We start from the raw sequence: 20,511 nt of genomic DNA, 5'->3' as shown, positions 1-20,511 counted from the left end.
CACCAAAAATGATCAACGTAATATTTTCTACCCCTCAGTCTGTAGTAGTTTGTAATTGAAAGGTTACATTTTGCAACAAATAAATTGCAGTACATTTAATCATGACAAATAAAAAGTTATAAAGTGTTGCAACCCTTGACGTCAAGAAAAAGTTTTGCGTTCTACTGGTGTAAATGTTTATTTCATCGGCTTATTGAGCACCATGAAACTAAAACATACAGACTTTGCTTTGTATCAGAATCACAGTCAAGTTCACGGTACATTTTCAATAAAAATCATATATATTTAACGAAACCATTATCAATCCATACACAGTGAATACAAAAACATACTGCTTCGACCACCAAAGGTACAAACTTCGTCTTGAGATAGCCTGGAATAGCGGCTGTGCAGCTAGAAGCCGATGTTGAATCAACTGCACTTGGAAATCCACAAATATGCGCCCAAAAATACCATGTCCAATATGAGATTAAAAAGGAGTAAACAACAATAATTTAAACTTTTATTTATTTATTTATTTATTTATTTTGCAAATAAATAACTGAAAAGTAGGCAGTTAATCACCCCCCTTTTCTCTCAGTGCAGCCAACTGAATCCAGTTTCCTGAACATATCTGAATGATCCAATACTGACTGTAGCGATAATTGAGTCGCTGTAATAGCGAACGAATAAGTTCGATGGTACTGAGCGGAGATATAATTCCCTCAGCAACCTCTTGGTGCACCACGTTAACTTTGCTTTAGTTTGTAGGAGCAAAATAAACGATGACAATCCTATATCAAGTGTTCATAATCTGAAGTCGCTACTATGTATAATTATGGAGTACTTTAGCAAGAGAATTAATAATCCACTCAAAAACACAGATGATTCAAATGGAATGGAATTTCTAGGCAACAACTTTATTGAGCAATCACACACATTCAGTATCAATCACAACCTAAACTACTCTCAAATGGGAATACTTACAAATGCAAATAAGAAGATGAAAAGAAAGCATGCAACCTAGCGAAATTAAGAGAAAAGGGTCATTTAAAATGTAATGGGACAAAAATGGTAGCGTTTGACTTGTCAATACTTATGTTTGGATCAAAAATGTTGCGCCAGTGGTGGTGTCAGATTGGCAATAAAACGCATCTTACAGTCATTGCTTCAGACGCACGGGAGGGGGGAGAGACTTGGCGATGTCATCAATTGAAGAAAACGATGATCCCGCTGGAGGCAGGCACCTGGCGGTTCATCGGAGGCGGGAGCGGCCGGTGGGCACACAGCGGGATGCCGCAGCAGGTCCTCGGATGGTTGACCGGCCAGTGATGATGAGCGCGCGGCTGTGATGCCGCTGTGGGCCCTCGGATGCTTGAGCCCGGTTCTGTGCCCAAGGTTGGGGACACGTTGCTGGAAGAGCTGGGTAGCTCACTAGGGTTCGAGGAGGAACCGGCGTGAAGTCTCGTGACACCGGCCTGCGGCTGATGGGGCGCTCCGGTCATTGTTTGGGTTGGAGGTCCGTGCGAAACAGAAAACATAGGACCGCATGACCTGGACGCCACGTGTTCAGGGGCGCATGGTGGATGGACCGGCTCCTGACTGGGAGGCTTCCAGACCTTTTGGCTCAGCTCTTTCTTCACCACGACGGACCGATATCAAAGAGCATCATGAAGACCAAGGAATGTTACTGCACGTAAATGTGGATCCCAGAAATGCAGACACAATGTAACGTATTTTAACACTTAGTTATTTATACAAAGAACTGCACAAAAGGGAACTCAACAAAATGAGCTTCCAAAATGCAAGGAAAATTTTGGAACAAAGTTAATTAAGATAAGACGCATGAGAAAAACGGGGGGGAAAAACAGGTAATGTACTTCTTCACGAACAGGTTGGTAGGAGAGCCAAAAACGGACCGAACGAACCAGAGAGTAAAGGTAAACGTGGCCCATGCCATGCTTCCAAAAACAATAACAGGGTCAGGCAGTTTAAATATTTCATAGCTTTCTGGAAATTGCTTTTACAGTTTTGTTAGTCTGTTTGGCGTATACTGTAACAGCATCTATAAACTTCAAGTGCAATATCATGTTTAACCTTCCTGCTATGGTTGACTTCCTACATCCTCTGAAGCACTTAAAAGGGAAAGTGGCAAGTAGGAGAACAGGTACAAGGCCAAATTTGACAGGGAACACCCACGTTTTAGGGTTACTCCACCCAACGTGTGTACCTGGCATTCAGGTATGTAAATTACAGAGTTAAGTACCTGTATTATGCTACTGTTACTAATACCCTGTTTTTATATATTAAAAAAAACACACGAGGTTTTGAATTCTTAAATTAATGTTTTTATTATTATTATTATTATTATTATTATTATTATTTTTAATTCTTTTTATAGGAATGTTTGGCCTTTGAAATTTTATCTTATTAGTCTTTGTTGATGAAATGATGTTGTGCTTTTATGTTTCTTGTTTTTTGTCACGCTACGTGTCGAGGACCACAATGGAAATAAGCCTTCTGATTTTATTGTGTTTTTGTTCTCGGTGATACCTGACTGAGTGTTTGTGTTGTCTGTTGTCACCAAATAAAAAGCAATCAATCAATCAATCAATCACAGAGTAGATAGGATACTAGGATAGGATAGACTTGCTGATAAGTAGAATTTGGCTGCTTGATGATAACGTTCTATGTGAAAATACAGATTATGTCTTGCTGGGGATTAAAGTGACAAGGACATGATGCAAAATCCCCCTGAAAGCATTTTTCAGAAAGAGTAGGCTACAACTACAAATAATATGATTCAATGATTGCTTTGGTAAAAACATGATGAAAGGGCCACATAGAAATGAGATATTTTCGTGAATTTTGTATGCAGTGACAGTTCACTGACATGTCCCCCTTTTATTTTTTTATTTTTTTTTTTAACTCTGTGCGTACTTGATGTAGTTTAACCAAGGAGTCCTTCCCTCTGAAGCTGGCTATGATGCGCTATCAGTAAGTTGGTGGGTCTGTTTTTTTCTTGTTTGATCGAATCAGTCTCACAGTACGCAAATGCCAAGAACATATAGTAGTGTCTAATGCATAAAACTCGTGCAAATCTTGCCTCATAATTTGATCGATCTTGTAAATATATTAGAGACTCCGATTGTATTATACTGACAGCTTGCTTAAATTGAAATGTACTGACAAGTGAGGTGTGACCTTTACCATCTTCTGAGCTACCAAGTGTTAATGATTGTCTGTATTTTGTTATTGAAATCACTAAACGCTGCTGCATTACACCCAGTGCTTGGGAGACATAATGCTGCTAAAGTCATTTCGCTAACGTCTTGATGCTAACCCCGAATGCTGTTATTCATATAAGGCAGAGTTATGCCCCGTATCCGGTGAAATTGTTTGCTGCTGAAATATGATGGAATAAAAAAAGCCCAATTTGACGAAGCAATATAACGTCCCATTCAGTCGTCTTTCTGTAATGGTGAGAAGTTGCCGTTATATGTCTTTTTTTTTTGCATAAAAAGTAATGTTGTTCCGATACCGTTTTTTTGGCCCCCGATAGCCAGCTTTGCAGTATCGGCCGATATCGATACCATACCGATACCTAAGGTTTATTTTCCCTCAACATGAAAAAGCTGTCCTGTCATTGGTTCAGAGCATTCAAGGGCCAATAGGATATCTTAGATCGGCATGCAGTGAACATGTCACACATCAGTGAATGTCGTGCACGAGCAAGACACAAGATGCTGCATCCAAAATCCTATATTAGCGTTGGAATTAATGGTATCGGCATGTTACTTGTGAGTACTCACCGATACCGATACCACTGTTTTAATGCAGTATCGGCGCCTCTGCTGATACCACTATCGGTATCGGAACAACACGAATAAAAACACATCCCTGGAGAACCGAAACAGGCTCACGCCATCCTCTGTCGGTTGGAACAATAACCGGCAACATCACGAGATGGCATCATGCAAATTAATTTGAAAAAAATAAGACTAATCCGGAGGAGAAAAAAACACATGCACACTACAGCCAGCAAGTAACAAAATGGCTGTACTACGTCATATCGGGTTTGGTCGCTGTGATCGACCCACTGGGAAGATTTTCGGCCCGTAATTCAAAAATCATGAAATACTCAATATGTAATGATGCAAGGAAGCATTCATTTTGGCATGTATATTATATTTTTAATAACATATTACAAGGGGTAGCAGAGCATCTCAGACACTTAACTCTTACATTATCTTTGTTTTAAATAATCTATTTCACATTCTTTGTGACATAGTAAAACAGCAGGATAGAAAGACACTTGGCAGCATGGCACAAAAATGCCGAACTTTGAGAGTGGCACATGGGCCATAAACAAACAATAATTCCACAAGTCCTACTTCGCCAAATCTATGCCACACATTTACCATCACATCAATATGGGAGCTTCCACAAGCTCATTGTTGCTGTTTGTAACATTTGTTCATGTGGTTTGTGCTGTGATAAAATTATTGTTTCAAGAGATGGAGGCCTTCCAACCTAAAAAGGATAAAAATTTCATTGGTCCAGGTTGTTTCATTAACAAGCTGTATGATTACCCACCGACTGTCTTTTTGTCAATAAAATTATGGATGAGCAAAGTCCAATTTTTGGGCCAGATTTTATTGCACTGACAATAAGACAAGTGTCGCTGTCACCTGCTTCACTATCTCTGTGTGACATTGAGCTCTTTAGAGTGTAATGTTGCTGCTGTATTTTAATCATGAGACCCATGTTTTAGATTTAGAGGGTTCGTACTTTTGTGTTGTGTGGAGCCATGGAGGTGTGTGGGGAATTTTATTTGTGCTCTTGAACGTAACCGCTGCCATACAATCATTAAATAATGTGTTATTGATCTGATTCACCGTTCCCTCTTTTCATTCACTCCCTACCTCGCTCCACCAGGTCGCACAGAGCACTATGTAGTGTATAAATGAGACACTTAGTTTGCAACCTTTAAAGCAACATTTATAATCCTTGTGGCCTTTCAGGTGGAGGGAATCAATTTGGATTTTTGCAATGCGGGTGTAGGTAGTCTCAGCTTTATTTTGATAAAGCAAACTTATTGTTGAACCTTTAATGCTAAATTAATTTTATCTTACAATGTAACCCTTTCAGACCCATAGATCAGTGGTGTCCAAACTACGGCCCAGGGGCCATTTGCGGCCCACCGTCCATTTTTCATTGGCCCGCGACATTTGCTAAAAATGGCATTTGACTCAGTTCACATAAAATAAACAAAACAAAACAGTTTGGAGATGGTCAGAGAAAGAAGGGAGGGGAAGGAAAAACAGGTGCCATTAAAGATTATTTCAGTTAACTAAAACTAATGAAAAAACTAAAACTAAAATTTAAAAAACAATATTGTTACCAAAATAAAATAAAAACGAAAATGCTTTTAAAAAAACGAAAACTAACTGAAACTACATTTTATGTTTACAAAACTAACTAAAACTAACTATAATTATAGCAAAAATGTCCTTCGTTTTAGTCTTTGGTAATTAATTTAATGCATGAGCCTCTGGGGATGATTTTAAATGTGATTTTTAGTAGCTTTATTTTGATATAAATCGGAATAATGACGTTGGAAAGTATGTCACACAGAAGTCATTTAGCAGCAGCCAATAGAAAAGCACCTTCAGATGACGTCACTTCCATGCTGTTTTTTAAATATTCCGCACAAGTAATAGACATTTAAAAAAAACTAATACTGAAACTAACAAACTAAACTAAAACTAACCATTTTTTTAAGGAAGTAAACTAATAAAAACAAACAGAACCACCCTGAAAACTAATAAAAACTAACTAAAAATTCCCCAAAACTGTAATAACCCTACTGCCATATTACAAATAAATTGGTTTATATACTGTAGCATTTTTCTAAATATGCAAAAGCACAAATATATTTGTTCAATTTTTTGGACTAAACACAATTTCTCTTCAGAACATTACGTGGCCCTCAAATGAAAAAGTTTGGACACCCTTGCCATAGATGATTGCAGTGGCCATGACAAATAAAAACATGAGATAAACCCAATTTTTCCCCCCCGTTTTGTTTTTTGGTGGGGAAAAAGTTAAAATAAGTTAAAAAAAAAATAAAAAAATATGCCCAGCAGAATAAATGTGGGTCTGAATTGGTTTACATTAGCCGAAGAGACTTTTTAGTCATTCCGAATGAAAATCTCTGGTCACTTGTTTACATGTGACGTAATCCATTCTGATCTGCCGTTTATACGCTCCCCTCATTTAATCGGATCAGCTCCACGGCAGCTGCGAGAAGCACGGACATCGAGTTCGTTCGTCATTTAGCACATTAGTTGTGATCTGTTAACACTTTTATTGAAGCAACATCTTGATAAAAACTAGTTTAACGTACTTAAAACCAAATTTTCCTCTCCCAGGCAAGCTCTGGGGGAGATGCCACCATTTTAGTGGGTGGAAAGACAACGTTGTGACCAGTGTTGACGGTAACGCGTTACTTAGTAACGTATAACCCTGTGAAATTAAGGGTTAAAATACAAAAAAGATAAAAAACAGAAAAATAATTAATATCATTATAATATTATTTCAATCCATAAAAGTATTTTTATTGTGTTATTTTTTTAACACAATCTGCCGTTGACGTTCATTTATACCGGAAGTCCCTCCCCGTAGTCACTTGATTGACAGGCAGAGAGTGAACGTTGGAGAGAGGGAGAGAGAGAGCGCGAGGAACGAGCACGCTGGACGGAGTCACCGCAGCAGAGAAACCGAACGCTCAGAAACAACTTTAACGTGATTAAAACCCATTTATACACAATTAAGTCAACGAAGACAACTGTTGAAGACAAGTGAAGTGATCAGGAACCGGGCGAATCCGCGTTTTTTGATTATTGTTGGCCTCGGTAAGCTAAACCATGCCAAGTTACCTTACATGTGCAGACAAGCTAATCGCTAAGCTATGCTAACGATTAGCCATGCTATGTTACCAGCATATTATTAAGTGTTTTAAAAACGTTTATTGATGCCTAAGCTGGTTGAGTGAAATTTTCGAAGTTAATGTGATGAAGGAAGCTTTTACACATGAGGAGAAATATTACTGAAAGTGATGTTTTTGTATATTTTGAAGTGTTTTTTACACAGTGCTATTGAATGTCATTAACAGTCAATTCTATTGCCTGTTGCATTTCGTTGAGTATAAATAAGTATTGCAGCCAGTAATAATAAGCTGTAATTAATTTGCACTATTGTGACCACCACTATTTTGCTTTGTTAAATAAGAAATGAAAAGATGCATCATACATTTTGATATGAGACTTGGCATTGTTTTGTTAAGTTACATTACAATTTAAAAATGCTTTAGCAGCATTGTTGAAATGGCTGAACAATATTAGAGGTGTTTTCAGATAGACAATAGTTATCTCAAGTTTTTAAGATGAGTAAAATCCTGTTTGTAAAAAACAGGTCAGGTCTTTTGAACGGATCAAAAACCTCGTGGAAGATTCTGGAACCATTGATGGCGAGCCACCCAGATTGAACAGTGAGGAATCATCATTCACGGATCTCTACAGTGTGGTAGGACAGTACCAACGAACAGAACTTGACACGAACTTTTGGAAAAGGATGCAAGCGAGAAAACAAGTGATCACAGACTTTTAGACTTGACTTAACGGACTACTTAAGACGACTCTTTATTTTTTAAAGGGCCCAATTTTATTTTTTTTTAATGGTTCATTTTGTCTGTTATTGTTGTAATTGATGACATACTGTTACTAAAGTGTTTTGTTAAGTTATCTGCTCTGATGTATTCATTTATGGTCACAGCCCACTGCACTTAGCTCCGTAGTCTTACCTAGAATCATTTGCGTTGTTCTGTTAAACTGGTTACAAACGCATTACTCAAAAAAGTTGCTTTCTAAAGTAACTAATAGTCTAACGCGTTACTTTATTCTACAAAGTAGTCTGATTAAAGTTACTGTCCAGAGAATCAATGTGTTACTCCACATTTTCATGAAGAAGGCAAACTATCTCACTGTTGTAACAGTCACAAACAACTACTCCTAACTACGAAGATGAGGCAGAAGTCATTGATCACCACACTGAATTCAGCCATGGTCTGGTCATGAATGGTTTGCACATTCAAAACAAAAGTGATGATACTTTTACTACTAGTTTTATTAACCAACAGGCACACAACACAACAAAAAAAAGTGTGCATTATGGACCATAAAAGTGGTAAAAAAAATAATTTATTTACATCCTCAACTGGTCCGTGAAGCATTATGGGATGAGGTCGTCTCCGCCCTCTCGCCAGAGGGAGTGACGTCAGACAAGTTACGTTTTCAGTAGGGGTGGAACAAAAAAACGATTCGACCGAACCATCGTTCGTCAAGGGGAGCTAAACGACCGTATCGGTTGCGAGTGAGGCTTTATGGTTTTCATAACAATAGCAAGAGTTCTGCGCCGTGCTCTACTTGTTTTGTTTACATTTCAGTAGCATCACCATTCAAGCTACTTCCGTGTTTCCGTGCTCGTGACACGGCGCGCGCGCGCGCGCAACGAGTGACAACATACAAATGGAGACAGTTAGCAGAAGCCGGTGCCGTACATCTCGGTATTTCCCATGGCTATCGAGTCCTCTCGGTGCACGTGTATGTCCCGGGCCGGCGTTGGTACTGCGCGCGAGCCAAAAAGAATAACTCCCGTGACGATCCAATGCATGGATTCAAACGACACAGGTATGTCCCACAGCCAACACACCAGCTAAGCTAAAAGCACACTGCAAGTATCTCATTTCTCAGTTTGTGGCTCCCTGTCAATGTCTACAACTAGCATGAGCAGCAGATAGGAGAACTGAGACGTGCCCGCGATTACGACAGCCCAAAAAACAAAATATAAACAGTAGTGATTCTGTGGTCATCATCGTGTCTCAGATTAAAAAAAACAAAAAAAGATGTCATACATTAACCAAAAATGAAAGTGATGACAAAAGAAAAAAAAATTGTTAAATACAAAAATTGTTGATTAAAAAGGGAAATGAACTTTTGGAAATATTTTTGCATATATTAAGTGGTTAAAATGTGTTTGATAGATTTATTGTTCCATAAGGTGGCTTCATATTTCTTTTGGCTGGACGGTAGGTTTATTTCATGTCTTAAATTTATGTTTCTGAAATACTTCACAATGTGCAAATATTCTGTTTAATTGTGTTGGTGTCTGTCTAAAGGTTAAATATTTATATTTAACATTAAATTATCAACCTTTTGTTTTCCTGATCCTTATTTTGAAGAGAAAAAACAAACAAACCAAAAAACAATTATAACTGTCAATAACTACTAATAAATATTTAAACTGATACATGTGTACACACTGGAATAGCGGAACAAACAAACAATAGAGGAATTTAGGGGATTTTCATTTTCAACCTGGATAGATTTTTATTTTTTGTTTTATAAAAAGTATTTACGTTACAAGAAGTCAAGAGAGACTGCCTATTTTGTTTTTCATAAAAAAAAAAACTTTATTTTCATGTTAAAAATCCACTTTCAATAAAGTATTTGGAACTCCGTTTCTACTGCATTATTTTTATGTTGAGATGGTGTTATCGGCAGCTGCTGAAAGTAACTAAAAAAGTAACTTTTAATCTAACTTAGTTACTTTTAAAATCAAGTAATCAGTAACGCAATTTAGTTACTTTTAAAACCAAGTAATCAGTAAAGTAACTAAGTTACTTTTTCAAGGTAACTGTGGCAACACTGGTTGTGACGCATTTACGTCAATACAGAGCATGCGCATGCCGCACTCAGCCTCGCCATTCCGAATGAAGTGTAATATATTATATACCACTCCTGTGATTCAGAATGAAACTCCATTCTGATTCAGCCTTTTCATTCCGATTGAGGTGTTTATATGTAGCATTTTCATTCCGTTTGGCTGTTCTGATTCATTTTAATCACAATACATGGTTCCATGTAGACCAGGCTATTGGATTTTAGTACTGTCACATTTGTATAGAACAACCCTCCCCCCGGTCCTGGTACACCATTTCCCGGACTTCAATGCCCATGTGTTTCAATTGTGTGTTTCAGGGCAGCCATCTTCTGGGGAAGTAGTGAGCGTACCGAAAGAAGACGTTTCCTGGCAAAATGACAGCTTAGGAACAATTTCAGACATGTATGACCTTCTGGAAAATTGGATAGCATCTGTATTCTTAACACTGTATCTGCCTCGGAAAATGAAGTGTCAATTTATAAACCGTAGTACTATCTGCATAAATGTGTCAATATATGATAACAGAATAGTAGGCTAACTGGCCTTGTATTTTACGTGTACTCTACTTTGAGAATATAACGTGGCTTATCTTGCATTACTGAACAACAATTTCAGAGCGCTCTGATCTGTATGCTGAGAGCTGAGTGCTATCTGAATAACTTTTATCACCTCTTCCAACATGAAGGTTAATGAAATCAAATGGGACCTATTTAGAGCAAGACACTAAAAGCACATAAGCTATCTCTGTACACATCCAAATCCCTCAGATACTGTGTCACAACAAGCACACGTCCTCAGAAGCCGGATGATAACGGTAGTGTTACTGTTCATTGCTTTTTTTTTTTTTTTATTCTGCTCCAAATGCTTCCAATTTACCTACACAAATCTACAATACAATAAAAAAAATACGCTCATTTCCCTTCAAATAAGGTCCTGCTAAATGGTTCAAATAACATAAAAAATAGGAAGACACAAAATAAGCCATAAAAATACAACAAAATAGACTAAAACAACAATTCATAAAAGATAAGAATACCTTGACAAATAACTTGGAATTTTGCCCCAAGTTAACGTTTCAACTTTTGGTTCCACTGTTTTATCCAAAGTGAGATTGTGGGACTGATAAAAAGTAAAGCTGGGATGAAATGTATAACTGGAAAGTGTATTTGTTTTATATCCATAGTTACAAGTACAAACACCACATGCAATGCAAGAAGATTTTGTTCTGCTCTTCGCAAACAATCTTCACTGAATAATTTCCTGTCAGTCGTCCCAAAGTTTACAATCTTTATCTCACAAAAGCACCACTTCGCCCTGAGGATCTTTAGCGTATGTTTGCATGGTTAGTGTGCTTGTCAACTACTTGTCTTAATTGTGGCTGTGCATGTCTAATGTTTGTGAATGTGCATTTCATTTCCAGCTTGCTGGCTAATGTCGGTGGGGTGTCTAGTGTATGTTAAGTAAGCAAATTATTTCCTCTGTGTGAGAGAGACAGTAGCATGTGAATCCAACATATTTAACTTGGGTTTCACCTTGAAGAGCATCCTGTGGCTTCATTGAGAGTGTGCGAAAGTGTCATGATAATTGATTTGTCTTCCTTAATTGGCTGGCTTGTTTAAAAACGTGGCCCATCTTTGACACCAAAGTCAAGAACGAGAACTGGGATTGGAGCAGATCGTAGCCATGTTATCTTAAGTGTTTCGACCATAAGCATATACTTCCGTGGGTCGATTAGTTTTGTGAGGCTGCTTTCTGGATCAACATCCATAGCGTTGAGTGCAAGCTGGCCTATCTGATGCAGTCTAGTGCGCACATGCCTGATGTTACTGTGAGAAGTCACATCCTTGGCAAGACAGAGATCGCCGAGACCCAAAATGAGATTATCGGAAACGACCATTTCCGCGACTGCATTGGCGGTCATAGAACTGATGAATTCCCGAATGTAGCAAGTGGCACCTTAAGGGCTCACTGTTGTCCAATCAAATTAGGGTTAAATGAGAGCAGGTGTGCGTGTGTGGTTAAAAACGCCAGATTGAGTCGAGCACCGGAGTAACTGCTGGGCATGTAGGTGCTGTTTGAAAGCACGCACGGATTATTATATTTTTTTATTCACTCACCCACTCACAGAAGCTTACATATGTGAATGAGTGAGTGAAAAAATAATAATAATCTGTGCGTGCTTTAAAATTGCCGCGGGAGTCACGTCACGCAGCCGACATGTTCGCCCGGCCCCGGTTGCGACACCCCCCGACCTCCCCCGCGCGCCCCCCGCTCTGCGATTGGCTGGAGGGGTGTAAACACTGTCTTTCCACAGAAACGGCCCACTGTTTACAAAACAAACACAAAATGGCAAAATACAGGCTGGGGGTGGGGAGGGTGGGGGGTGGTGGTTTGGTGGGTTTAGGACAAAATCACCCCCACACGTTAAGAAAAGCGCAGACCTGTAAATTGAGAAGTAGTTTGTTTGTTTAAATCCTGTATTTAAAAAGTGCATTTTCCTGAGTGAAACCGGCAGACTGGACTTTTAAATAAATGATATGACTATCTAATCCAAGCATGGCACTACAACACAAAGGGACTGGCTACATTCCTTCGGTGGTTGTCGGTGTGAAGCCTGTCGTGACTGTAATCGATTTTTACCCGACAAAGATGGTCGGTGCTCGGGCTTAAGGGAGCATATGTGGACATGGTGCCATAAGGCTCGATGGACGAAAAGCCCACTGCAATAAATACAATGGATGTAGTTAGAGTGGTCCACGTCGGCCGTTGGCCTCCTCCGGGCTACGAGCTGACCCGCGACATCTGGCTGTTGTGCTCAGTCTCCCTGGTTGCACAGCGTGTCTATTTGTTACCTTGTGAAACCCATGAAACTAGCTACTTGGTCGCGGTCCGGGTGGATGCTTTCAAGGTGGCGAGCGACATTGACATAGGCACTTTGACAGAAGAGGCAGTAGTGACGCTTGGTGCCCTCGTTGGCTACCAAAAGAGCTTGCAGAGGCATAGTGAGTCATGGAGACAGCGAGGTGTTGACCTGAATCCACATGGGCGTCTGGTCATTATTTCAAACCAGCAATCCTCCCTTTAAATGAGGTTGCAAGGCTCCCTTTAAATATGGTTGATATGCATGCAAATTCACCCCGTCAATGAGCCTTCTTGTTGCCCGGGGATGGCGCTCACAACACCGTAACTTGCTTGACGTGAGCCTCCTTGTCGCCGGGAGATGGAGCTCACAACGTCGTAACTTGTTTGCCATGGCCGTGGTCTTGATCGGGAAGCTAGCTTGGCTAAGCCGCAACTTGTTTGTCACGGTCACGGCTTAAACCTGTGCTTCCACACGGGCGTCTGGTCATTATTTCGAACAAGCAATACTCCCTTTGAATGTCGCTTAAATTCATGCAAACTCTCCATGTCAATGAGCCTCCTTTTTGCTGGGAGATGTGGCTCAACATCTCGCTTCCTTGTCGTAGCCACGGTCTAGCACAGGTAGCTAGCTTGCTAAGCTAAGTCACTTGTTGCAGCGACGGCTAAACCTATGGCTTTCACATGGCCGTTTGGTCATTATTTTGAACCAGGAATACTTCCTTTAAATGTGGTTTAAATTCATGCAAACTCACCCCGTAAATGAGCTTCCTTTTCGCTGGGAGATGTGGCGAAAGTGCAACAAAAGGTGTTGATTGCCGTCTTGGAACAGCCGTGGGCTGATAGCCAGGTGCGGGCATCAGCCTGATTGCCAAGTGCGGGCGGGGACAGGCACACCCCACCCCACCCTACCCTGGCATGGAACTCGGGTTCCGTATTGGGACCTTAGGCGTTTTTCCACCAACAAGCCCAGGAACTTTGAATTCTGGGTAAAGGGAGTTCTTGGTGGTAAAAGTGCCGCAGGGGATTTATGATTTGTGTTTCCACAGCATCTTGCAGTTCTCGGTAATTAATTAAAATGACTTTGATTGAGTCCGGCCGATGTAAAAACGACGCCCGCAAATTTGACCAATCAGCCTTGGTCATTGCAGCCCGCCCCCTCAAAGTTCCTGCCTGGCTCAGCAAGACCCTGCTGCCGAGATAGTACTTGGATGCCCCCTGGGTAATTTAATTACCCTGGTAATAGTTGTTGGAAAAACGCCCAAAGTTAACAAAAGGGGCGCAAAGTTATCAGGTATTTGAAACAAGTGCGCGCGCACACACACACAAATAATCAACATAGCACTTATGGGCTGGCTAGCCCCAATGGTTGTCTGTCTCTATGTTTCGGCATTGTAATTGACAGATGATCAATTCAGGCTGTACACCGCCTCTCAGGTCATCTGGGATAGGCTACGGTGAGCAGGATAAAGGATGATGCATTATGGTTGATTGATGAATGGTCACGTTCCTGAATCAATGGTCACATTAAGTGCTTTTAATCTTAACATTTTAAAGGGATTTGATTTCACTATACAGTACTATTCCTTTTGGAGTACAAGCTTGGCTAATTTAAAAAGCACATGTTCAGATATTATCACTGTAATAACTGCCCAAAACCCTGTTCTCTCACCAAAATCAAACTAGAACATTCTTCAATTTGGCAAGCAGCAGGTGAGGCACTGTGACTGCAAGAAAATCCCAGTTAAATTTAAGTACTAGGCAGATAATAAATGCATTTTGAGACTAATCCATGCAAACAACATTACACTCAATGGCACTATCAGTGACATTGCGCTGAATGTAGCAGCTGATTTTAGTAGAGGTGAAAAAGCTAGATATGAGGGCAATTTAGAATGACTAGCAAGTCTGATGAGGGACAGTAGAATGCAGCAAATATGAGGATGTCGTCAATACAAATCTTGGTGGATTAGTACAAAAACTCAGGGGCATATTCACTAAGAATGCGAAATATTGCACCACAACTGCACCCGCAGTCTGCGCCCAGTTACCCACCTATTCACTAAGGATATTGCTCTAATGATATACCGGCGCAAACACGGCCACAAAACTGACAGTTTGGAGCAAATTTGCACCTGATTTACCACACATGGCAATGGATTTGCGCCAAGAACGTGGTTGTTATAGTAACAGTTGCGAGAAAGATGACATGATCAGAGAGCGAGGTTGGACCGAGAGTAAGCGTTTAGAGCGCCATTAAGCTGTACAGAGCAGAGAGGACGACAACGACGTCATTCATTCATAAAGTACAAATTATTGGTGTGATCATTTAAAAAAATATATATTTTCAGAGGTTGGTGTGGGTGTGCAGTATGCATCTGGCACGTAAAAATGATCGTAAAATGCCTCCCCACCATTGCCGATCAGCCCGGGTTACGTTATGTGTCCTAAAACAAATTTCCCCCTCCCTCTCTCTCTGTCTCCTCTCTGCGTGATCTGCTGTGGATTTGTGCTGCAAATGGCATGCACTGCTGTCATGATCCCGGGATCGAGGTTGCAGCAGGTTAATACATACTTTCCAAAAACGTTATTTGCGTCACCCAAACGTGGTGTGGCTATTTGCGCTGGTGTTAGTGAATTAGACACTGTATATCAATGAGTCTCATGCATTGGGGTGGGCATATTTTGCGTCAAATGTATGCAAATTACGCTGGCGCACCATGACGCAATCTGTTTGGCAGAGCACTTTGTGACGTATTTCCCCATCTGCGCGTGTTTAGTGAATTAGGCGCTCCCAGATTCCTCCATTTTTACCGGTTAACGCCATGCAAAGGCGACGCAAACCTTTAGTGAATAGGCCCCTCAATTTTTTCTTGACACATGATGTGAAGAGTTATATTTAGTGTCATATACAGTACTTGGATTTTCATTGGTATGTATGAGGTGGGTCTGGTCGAGCAAAGATGGATCTTTTTCTCTTTCCCTCAATACATGATGTGACAAATGGAAGAAAGCAGAGCAAGAATATATAGATTGGAATGTTTACAGGCTCCACACAGTTGGATTACAACTGCACATTGTTTCTTCATTTTAAAAGAAAAGGGAAAAAAAAAGTCTTTAATTCAGGGCCAGAGAGCTTGTAAGAGAAAGGCCATGGCACTTATGTAACTGCCTTGAAATATGGGTAGTCAATGTGAACAAGCTACAAGAAGCCTGTTGGAGAAAGAAGTGAGAACATGTTGAGTACGAGGTCAAGAGTTGATTACGATAGAGAGGAACAAGGTGATGCCAAAGCCTGAAGGGTAGAAGGGAGTTTTGGAGCCAAGCCAGTGTAATGAAGTGAGGATGGTGATGATGTAAGCAGTATGGCCAGTGACAGTTTCTGTATGAATGTCTGCATTTGTAATGACTAAGGGACTAAGGCGACCATTAAGCACAAATGACAGTACTCTATGTCTGTGGGACATAATGATGCATTCTATTAAACATCCTTAGTCTATGTTTGTAGATGATTGGGCAAAAATGAGCAATATTCTAGAGGTAATATAAGTAGGTCAGAGGAGGGATTTAATATTGTTATGTAGTTTCACAATTGGTCAGTTTTAGATGTCCAAATGATAATAAAATGATTCGACAAGTTTGTTTTGTTTTTTTTGTTTTTTTACACGCACTCAAACTTAAAACTCAGACCCACACCTCGAATGCACTGTAACTTTCAGTTCAAGTCCACTCAGCAGTTCTCTTTATCCTTTGCTTATGAAGACGACTTTACCGTCTGCACTATATATAAGTAGTAGTAGGTTTCGGGGGGAAAATGCTGCCTTCTTAGTTGCATGAAGGCTTATTACTTTATAATTTACTATTTTTACTGACTGGCTTGTCACACACAAAACAAACTTCTGATGTAAAACAGTGGCTGTTGCACCTTAAAGGACTGTTTGGTTCATTGGAAAGGGAGTCTGCGTGGAAAATGTAACCAATAAGAAAAAAGAAGGGTGATAGCCATTTTACTATTTATCCCATTTGGTTAAAAGTTATGGATGGAAATGTTTGACCTCAACTCTGTGATAAAAATTTGTATAGTCAAATGTAGCAATCAATGGGGGCAGGGGGGGGGGGGGGGTGATCAGGGGGGGCAACAATACCAAAAAAGATAATCAAGCACTCTGATCATTATATGTGTATGAGCAAGGGGATGTGTCTGAGTGTTTGGCTGGAGTGAGCAGACTGGGATTTGCAGGATAGGGCATCCAGCAGCTTCAAGGGCACCATCATCAATTATACAATTACACAGTGCAGCATAGAATATACATGGCAACAGAAAACCATGCACATTACTATTAGTGTGAAATAAACCTGTATCAAAAAGGATACCGCTACATACAGTACATACTGAATATTAAATAAAGAGTCTGCTTAGCATAGCGGCTAATCACTAGCACTTATAATCCATTTCAACATGAATTTGCTTATTTAAATATAACTGTACTACTTGCGACATATTTCAATGCTCATAAAAATATTTAACAGTGCTCACTGCTCACCTAGCAAATAAATAATTCACAATATGAGGCGAAAGCCAAAAGCACAAGGCACAGAGGATGACACGTTTACTTTTCAACAGTTTCTACCTTCTGGCCCATGTTACCATCCATCCATCCATCCATCCATTTTCTTGACCGCTTGTTCCTCACAAGGGTCGCTGGAGCCTATCCCAGCAGGCTTCAGGCAGTAGGCGGGGTACACCCTGAATTGGTTGCCAGCCAATCGCAGGGCACACAGAGATGAACACGCATCCACACTCACAAGCACACCGAGGGACAATTCAGAGCGCCCAATTAACCTGCCATGCATGCCTTTGGAATGTGGGGGGGGGAGACCGGAATACCCGGAGAAGACGCACGCAGGCACGGGGAGAACATTCAAACTCCACCCAGGAAGGCCGGAACCAACAAAAGGACATCAAACATAAAAACAAAATCACAGTCATAAGACTTGATTTTAGAAAGAAATTGAAATGGTATTTGTGTTTAGACATCAGCAATTGTAAAAGTGTGGTGCGAGGGTGGAGTGGAATGAGAGAAATATATCTGAGCACTAAAAAGTCATCTAGTTGCTGCAGGACAGCATTACATAAATGAGCATTTGTAAAAGTTGTCTTGATTGACTATTTCTACTTCTAAATTCCACAGGAAAATAAATGGAGTCATGGGAAGTAATGAACAATTGCAGAAAGACACTGTGCTGCCTCAACCCCCTGCGCCCCAGGCTTGTCCAAATTGAAACCAAGGCTTTTAAAAACTCTTTACTGCACATAAATGACACTAAGTTTCACAGCCTGATTGGCAAAATAAATGAAAGCTTATGTAAAATCTGTAAACTGAATTAAATAACCATTCAAGTATAGTCATTGTTAAGCAGGGATGCATATAACAATTTTGGTGTGGTTCTCAAATGAGCACCGAAGTTTGTTTGGTGCTATTTTATTATACGGACCTACAGGCCCGTATTTTCGTTACCGTAATAAGTAGTGTAAGCCTTGCCAGCATACGGGCTGTGTTTCTTACAGGCGTTGTCAGTTAGGCGGCGGATTCTCTCTCCCACTGTTGTCCACCTCCAGGGGATTGGCGTCTCCACCTGGAGGTGGTAAGCGCCATTTGGAATCGCTTCGGCAAGGCATCGGTCGATCTTTTTGCCTCCAAGGAGTCCACTCATTATCTCCCTTTGGTTTTCTCTGAGGGAGCAGATCCCCCCCCCCCACCCCCCCCCCCCCCCTGGGCTCATTGGGCCAGGATGATCTGGCCAGTGTTGCCACAGTTACCTTGAAAAAGTAACTTAGTTACTTTACTGATTACTTGCTTTTAAAAGTAACTAAATTGCGTTACTGATTACTTGATTTTAAAAGTAACTAAGTTAGATTAAAAGTTACTTTTTTAGTTACTTTCAGCAGCTGCCGATAACACCATCTCAACATAAAAATAATGCGGTAGAAACTGAGTTCCATATACTTTATTTAAAGAGCATTTTTAACATGAAAATAGTTTTTTTTTAATAGAAAAACAAAATAGTCTCTCTTGACTTCCTGTAACACATACTTTTTATAAAACAAAAAATAAAATCTATACATAAATAAAATATAGAAAGTAAGTAGGCTGGTTGTGTGCCTTCACATACTTTTTAGAATATAAAATAAAGACAGCCTTTTTTTTTTTTTTTAAAGACAATGTAATGGAAAAATTTAACATTTATAGTGCAAACGTCTTATTACTATTCAATTCTTGTAAACATGTTCTCTGAACATTGAACCGATTGTTCACAGCTTTAGAGCAGCAAGGAGAGGTTTTACAAAACAAAACAATGTATAACACCAGATGTAAGCTCTACGTCAACAACGTTGACATCCAAAATAAAGGTTATGTTACGAGTGAAAAAGTGCAGTGGGGTGAGCAAACCAGTGGTTGTACCTCATTAACAAAAGTTTTTCGAACCTCTTAGCAGAAAGTCTATTTCTTCTAGGGGTAAGCACTGCACCTCCTAGACTGAAGAGATGCTCCACAGGAGCACTTGATGGGGTTGGAGTGTTATACTTTAAAAAAAATGCGCTTTATGTTTGAAAACTGATGTAGAATCTGAAGGTCATAGGCTGACCTCAGGTAGTCCATGACTTCCTTTTCAGCAGAGTAGGTCTCCACCTCTGGCTCAAAATTGAAAAATTCCATCTCACCTTCGCTGGTGGCAGTGGCGGATGTGGTGGGCTCACTGGCAGGGCTCTGCACTGCATGACTCTGAGCAATTGTGCAGCACTCTGTTGTCAGAAGCTCTTTCACTTTTTGTCTCCTACCTGCATCTTTCAGCCATCGTAGTTTGAACTTTGGACAACTGGCAGCAGCGAGAAGGGCATCTTTGTCATCCAACACACTGGCAAAACGAGTCTGGATAGCCTGAAAAAGATAATTGATATGTTTATGCCTACATGGCCCACTATTATGTCATTGATTTACTTGCACACTATGCCATAATATAGGATCAATATATTATGGATTTTATTTTGTTTTTATATATTTTTAAACATTATTTTGCAAAGATAATGACTACTCATGTTAATGAATCATGTGATGCAAGAAATTGTAATTTAAGGCTTAAAATGGAACATACCTGCACTATGGCATCTGGAAGGCCTGCAGTCATCCCAGACAGGGTATCTTTCACAGCGAGGGTATTTTGCATTACAGCTTCCAGAGTGGGGAGTAAAGTCCTATAAGAACAGTCTCCTTGCAAAATATCTAGTGCTGAAGTTAGAGGCTTCATTGTGGTACAGTACTCGTGGAGGAACTGGTACTCCTCCTCTTGAAAGCACTTCACTCCCAACTTGTTGCAGAGCATATTCAGCTCATTAATCGGGATTTCGGCAATTCTCCTTATAGCTTCAAAAAAATAATTCCACCTTGTGGATGTTGGTACCAGGAGCTTTCTTTTGCTGAATTCCTCCACTGTTTCTGATGCAAGGGTAGATCTGCTTGATTTGGTCCAAAGAGCTGTGCATTTTGCTGTGCTGCTTCTATAAGTAGCCTTGCTCTCTGCATGAGCAATTAAGTATTTATCCACATCACTTGTGGAAATAATGTTGATTGTGTGCGAAGCACATCTGTAGTGTGGGGGAAGAGACAGCTGGCCATCACTTTTACTCTCAGCAGAGAGGATTTCTGACAAATCTAAAAAAGTGACATCATCATCGTCTGAGGTGGGGGGCTGTTCCTCTTCCGTCTCTTCGTTGAAGTCTGAGACAGGTTGATAAACTTTAAATGCCTTGACAAAGTTGGATCCATTATCAGTCACTGTTGCGACTACTTTGTTGATGAGTCCAAATGATGAATGGATGTTTTCAATTTC

The 20,511-nt window shown here is 40.2% G+C and overlaps 1 long non-coding RNA gene across 1 annotated transcript; it reads left to right on the top strand.

Annotated features, from left to right (window-relative positions):
• Positions 1 to 6,557: 6,557 nt before the first annotated feature.
• Positions 6,558 to 7,777, top strand: LOC144025799 (uncharacterized). Its single transcript, XR_013284957.1, has 2 exons — positions 6,558 to 6,896; positions 7,456 to 7,777. It is a non-coding gene; the product is annotated as an uncharacterized LOC144025799 (long non-coding RNA).
• The last annotated feature ends 12,734 nt before the right edge of the window (positions 7,778 to 20,511 follow it).

The sequence above is a fragment of the Festucalex cinctus genome, chromosome 9 (genome assembly GCF_051991245.1).
Source record: "Festucalex cinctus isolate MCC-2025b chromosome 9, RoL_Fcin_1.0, whole genome shotgun sequence".
NCBI lineage: Eukaryota > Metazoa > Chordata > Actinopteri > Syngnathiformes > Syngnathidae > Festucalex > Festucalex cinctus.
Note: the sequence above shows the minus strand (reverse complement) of the source record. Positions and strands in the feature narration are given on the sequence as shown.